Source organism: Pseudophryne corroboree, chromosome 2 (assembly GCF_028390025.1).
Source record: "Pseudophryne corroboree isolate aPseCor3 chromosome 2, aPseCor3.hap2, whole genome shotgun sequence".
Lineage (NCBI taxonomy): Eukaryota > Metazoa > Chordata > Amphibia > Anura > Myobatrachidae > Pseudophryne > Pseudophryne corroboree.
In genome coordinates, this window is record NC_086445.1 from 41,521,840 (window position 1) to 41,527,993 (window position 6,154).

Below are 6,154 nucleotides of genomic sequence, written 5' to 3' on the forward strand. Positions count from 1 at the left end.
TGCACAACATTATCACCGCATTTGGAGAAAATGTTGCGTGGTGTGAGGCCAGGAAGGCCCCGACGGAGGAATTTCAACTGGGTCGATCCCTACATTTCCTGCAAACAGGATTGTCTATGGGCCTCAAATTAGGGTCCATTAAGGTTCAAATTTCGGCCCTGTCGATTTTTCTTCCAGAAAGAATTGGCTTCAGTTCCTGAAGTCAAGACTTTTGTAAAAGGAGTACTACATATACAGCCCCCGGTTGTGCCCCCAGTGGCTCCGTGGGATCTTAATGTAGTTTTGGATTTTCTCAAATCCCATTGGTTTGAGCCACTCAAATCGGTGGATTTGAAATATCTTACATGGAAAGTAACCATGCTACTGGCCCTGGCTTCAGCCAGGAGAGTGTCAGAATTGGCGGCTTTATCGTATAAAAGCCCATATCTGATTTTCCATTCGGACAGGGCAGAACTGCGGACGCGTCCTCAGTTTCTGCCTAAGGTGGTTTCAGCGTTTCACCTGAACCAGCCTATTGTGGTGCCTGCGGCTACTAGCGATTTGGAGGATTCCAAGTTGCTGGACGTTGTCAGGGCATTGAAAATATATATTTCAAGGACGGCTGGAGTCAGAAAATCTGACTCGCTGTTTATACTGTATGCACCCAACAAGCTGGGTGCTCCTGCTTCTAAGCAGACGATTGCTCGTTGGATTTGTAGCACAATTCAACTTGCACATTCTGTGGCAGGCCTGCCACAGCCTAAATCTATCAAGGCCCATTCCACAAGGAAGGTGGGCTCATCTTGGGCGGCTGCCCGAGGGGTCTCTGCATTACAACTCTGCCGAGCAGCTACGTGGTCGGGGGAGAACACGTTTGTAAAATTCTACAAATTTGCTACCCTGGCTAAAGAGGACCTGGAGTTCTCTCATTCGGTGCTGCAGAGTCATCCGCACTCTCCCGCCCGTTTGGGAGCTTTGGTATAATCCCCATGGTCCTGACGGAGTCCCAGCATCCACTAGGACGTCAGAGAAAATAAGATTTTACTTACCGATAAATCTATTTCTCGTAGTCCGTAGTGGATGCTGGGCGCCCATCCCAAGTGCGGATTGTCTGCAATACTTGTACATAGTTATTGTTACAAAAAAATCGGGTTGTTATTGTTGTGAGCCGTCTGTTCAGAGGCTCCTACGTTTGTCATACTGTTAACTGGGTTCAGATCACAGGTTGTACGGTGTGATTGGTGTGGCTGGTATGAGTCTTACCCGGGATTCAAAATCCTTCCTTATTGTGTACGCTCGTCCGGGCACAGTATCCTAACTGAGGCTTGGAGGAGGGTCATAGGGGGAGGAGCCAGTGCACACCACCTAGTCCTAAAGCTTTTATTTTTGTGCCCTGTCTCCTGCGGAGCCGCTAATCCCCATGGTCCTGACGGAGTCCCAGCATCCACTACGGACTACGAGAAATAGATTTATCGGTAAGTAAAATCTTATTTTTAAAACACAGCCGGTAACCTGACAGGAGCTGATTCGTACTTCATCTCTCTCCACTTTCCATGGTAAATATCCTCCCGCGAGGGACAGAAATGTAGGCGTTAGTACTTGCATAATGTGTAGTCACTGCTGCTTTACTTGCACAGATGTTTTCATGTGGACTGATTATCAGTTCGGTTATGATAGAAACAGTAAATGTCGTATTATGTGTTAGTGGAGTGACCATCCACTTTGTCTGGCTCATCTGTTGCTTCGCATAATGAGTGCGGTGACGCCAGGACTGTGCTGCATTATTAATGTGTCAAAATCTGACATATCGTTCTTATTTCCTAGGGTGCTGAAAACCAGGGCTCAAAGAAGTTTTGGGACAAACGCTGAAGACCTGAGAAATCAAATAAACCTTGTTCTGTATAATAGTGACCTCTGTGTTTTATTCTGTACACTCAGTGTGCCATTCTATCTGCTGCCAGCACATTGGGGTCTAAAAAGACATAATTATCCTGTCCATAAAGACTCACTATATTCAGAGATTGGTTTCTGTAAACTTACTGTGACCGGATGTGCCGCATTACCTACATTGCAGTCACAGATTTGTTTTGGATCTCATGTGACCTGGCCAATAGAATGCCTCCTTTCTGTCTGTAACTACTGTCTTGGCTCCACCCAGTGCACAGTAGGTGGATATTTTGCTGCAACCATCAGGCTTCTCCCACTGGCACCTGGAGCTCGGGCTCCTACAATCTGCACCTGAAAATACTTGTCGCTTTGTATGCGTGTACATCCTTCTGACACACCTGCCTAGTTTTTAATTGACCCCTACAGGTTACTGAGCTGGACCAGGTCCTGAATGGTAGCTGGCAGAGGGTGGGGCTTGGAGACGCTGAACTTACCCCAGGGTAGATGCTAGAATCAAGTGGGCTAAGGGACCTTTTCCGTAAGGGGGAGGAGTTATCACGCAAGGGGGAGGAGCTAGGCCAGCGGGATAGTTCCTCTACTATCCACGCCACCAACTATTACCTTTAGTAATTAGGTGGTGAGCGAAGCGGAGCGAGCCACCGTGCCCGAAGCGTGGCGAGCGAAGCGAGCCCGCGAGGGTACTTTTCGGGTACCCTGTTCGCCCGTAGCTCCTCCCCCTGGTGACGTAGCTCCTCCCCTCAATACGTCACAAGGTCCCTTCAGCCCCTCCGATATAGAACCAACCCTTACCCCAGTACAGCCGGAGAATAGGACTTTGTCACAAGATAAAAAAGCACTTGAAGGCAAGATGTTTATTGCTCAGTTTTAAAGACTCATCCTCTGTACAAGCATTGCTCAGAGGGTAAAGCATACAGAGGTTTACAGCAGGACATTCTCCCCTGTCAGAGGATCTCTCTCCCCTAACTCAGGGCTTACAGACCCTTACATATAGTCAGAAGGCACAATACAGCTCACATTACGCAGGAACTGGTCATTTACATTCCTCCTTTGATGTACTTATTACACAGATTCAAAGTATCTATATAGTCTAGGCAGCAGTGATGTTTGCATTTGAATTCCTAAATGAACAAATGGCTTTTCTCTCTTTATAGCTGTCACAGATTTACAGGTAATTTTTGTTGCTAAACTTCATGATACACTTTACATGGATACACACTAAAGTTTCCTTCTAACACCTTCCCACAGGAAGCTGGCACATTACCTGGGCTTAGTACACTGGCCAATAACAAAAGCTTTGTCATTCACCAGTACTCCTGCTAGGAAATGGCAATTAGCCTCCCATCTCCTACAGTCACAGAAGATAGTGGTTCCTTATCCAGTACAGTCATATATAAGTGCGTTTAAACACATCTATATATAAATGCGAAAAACCCCTCACTTAACCCTAATTCTCATACTTCCCGATACGTTAGGAAGCTGAAATGTAGCATAAGTATTCTTCAGGTGGGACATAGGAAAGCTACATAATCAGAATATTAATCCTCCCCTAAGGGGATGAAAAAAGGGGGTGACATAATGTCATTACCGATGCGTGGCTTGCGTTTCGTGAAGGATAACACCCAAACGGACAATCGGATCAAAATTTGGATTTCACTTCGAGTGTGTAGAATTGAATAAACTACAACAATGGTTCTGTCACTTTTTACCGTATGTGATACGGGTGCTCCTCGGGTAACGCCAAGAACCATGGATTCATATTTACTTACATTAAGACATCTCAAATTTACACTGTTATAGATTTACTCATTTTCTATGTACATATTGGGGCTGAGAGACTGGCGGTTGGGATCCTGGAGGTCAGCGTATCAACCCCAGGATCCTGACCGCAAAATGGGGAGGTGGATGAGCGCAACAGAGCCCCTTGTAGGTACTGATGCCTGTATGTCTCTTGGGTGCAAAGATTGTTCAAAGCCTGCACCCAGTAATCAGTCAGTGATCCGTCCCCTGTGAGACCACAACACAACTGCATCCTGGGACTGATCCTGCATAACTGTCCCCATGGTCTAATAGCTGGGAATGGTGTTGAACTTGTCAGTAGCCACAAGATGGTGCCATTATATTACAGAAAGGTGTCTAGTGTGTGCCTAATATATCCTATCACTATGGGAACATTTCTGAGAACTTGGAGAGAGATAAAGTACCAACCAACCAGCTCCTGTCATTTTTTTAAGCACAGCCTGTAACATGGCAGTTAATAGGATGATTGGCTGGTACTTTATCTCTGAAGCTTTGATAAATCTTCCCCTATGTCACGGAGGGGTGTTGATATAGGGTTGACAGTCCTTAGGTCGACCACTATTGGTCGACACCTGAAATAGGTTGACATGAGTTTTATTTTTTGGGGTGTTTTCTTCGTAAAGTGCCCGGGAACCCCAAGTAGTGCACCGTGTCCCCTCGCTGTGCCTTTGCTGCACTCTGCACAGGTTACTATTCCCAACCATAGATCGTAAAGTATGAAAAAGTTAAAAAAATGTGAAAAACTCATGTCGACCAGTAGTGGTCGACCTAAAGACCGAATACTGTCACAGAGGGTGTAGGAAGAGTCTGACGTAATAAAATTGATACATTGTAGCATAGTCTCATGCAGAGAATACACTTATGTATTTATTAGCAGTTTCTTCTATAGCGCAGCATTTTCTGTTGCACTTTAAAATTAGAACAACAGTAATAGAACAAAACTGGGTAAAACAGACAGACAACGAGGTAGGAAGGCCCTGCTTACAATCTATAGGAAAATAGGCATTGATACACAAGGATAGATGCTACCTATTACATAATGGTCCACCAGATTGCTAGGTTCTTATTGGGTTGTATGATGATACCCCGCAATGTTGGCCAAGTGTCAGGAGGGTGTGAGACTAAAGAAAGACAAGATATGTGATGTTATGAATACTCTACAGAGGATGTAATTAGATAGGGAAGCACTGAAGGTTATGTGGGTGGCTCTGGAATTTGGCTTGTCTAAAGAGGTGAGTTTTTAGGGAATGTTTAAAGGTTTGGAGACTAGAGGTGAGTCTTATTGTGCGTGGAAGGGCATTCCACTGAGTGGGTGAAGCCTGGATAAAGTCCTGTAATTTTGAGTGTGAACAAGTATTATTTCTCTTATGTCCTAGAGGATGCTGGGGTCCACAATTAGTACCATGGGGTATAGACGGGTCCACCAGAAGCCATTGGCACTTAAGAGTTTGAGAGTGTGGGCTGGCTCCTTCCTCTATGCCCCTCCTACCAGACTCAGTTTAGAAAATGTGCCTAGAGGAGCTGGTCACAGCTAGGGGAGCTCCACAGAGCTTTTCTAGTAAAGTTTCTTTTTAGAGTTTATTTTTTTTTACAGGAGGCTGTTGGCAACAGCCTGCCTGCAGTGAGGAACTAAGGGGGGGGCAGTGTCTGCCCTGCGGGGTCTGAGCCACCGTCTCCGCTGACTGGACACTGAGCTCCAGAAGGGTAGGATCGTTCTCCGGCACAGGGGACCGCTCACTCCAGCAGCATGCCGCCAACCCCTTACAGAGCTGAAGAGTGGTGAGTGAGTCACCGACCCCCTTAACAAGCAGGGGGCCGGTGTGAAGATGGCGGCAACACAGTATTAACTGCGCTCCTGGGAAGGCTCAGAGGCACATGGTGCGGCGCCCTGGGCCAGCGCTTACCGCCACACTGGTCCAGAAGTCTGTCGGGGCCCGCGGACCTCAGCCAGCACATTTTACCTCAGGTCAGTATAATCCTTGAAGAGCTGGAAGACTGCGCCATTAAGGGGGCGGAGCCTCTCAGTGGTCCCAGCAGCGTTCCAGCGCCATTTTCCTGCCTGCACAGCGCTGAGAGGAAGAACAGGTCCCTCCACAGCAACTCCAGCTATCTGTACACAGTACCAGGGGGTTGTAGAAGGGAGGGGAGGCTGTAAAACGACTGTGTATCCTATCAAGGTGCACAGTCAGCGCTGACAAGGGATCTCCCTTTACAAAAAGCGCTGAGTGTGGGTTGGCTCCAATCTTTGTCTCTCTTGCCATTCTTGGGGAAACTCTGTCTGCCTCCACCTGTGTGTGTGGAGTGTTTGGTGGTCTTTAGCTATGTCCAGGGACACTGTGTCAAATGCTGCAGAGGATTTATCCTCCCAGGATGAGCCCATTCCATGTAATCAGGATAGCACTGGTTTAGCACAGATTCCTGCAAGGGAACCAGAGTGGTTTTCCTCTATCAAATCTCGGATTTCGCAGAT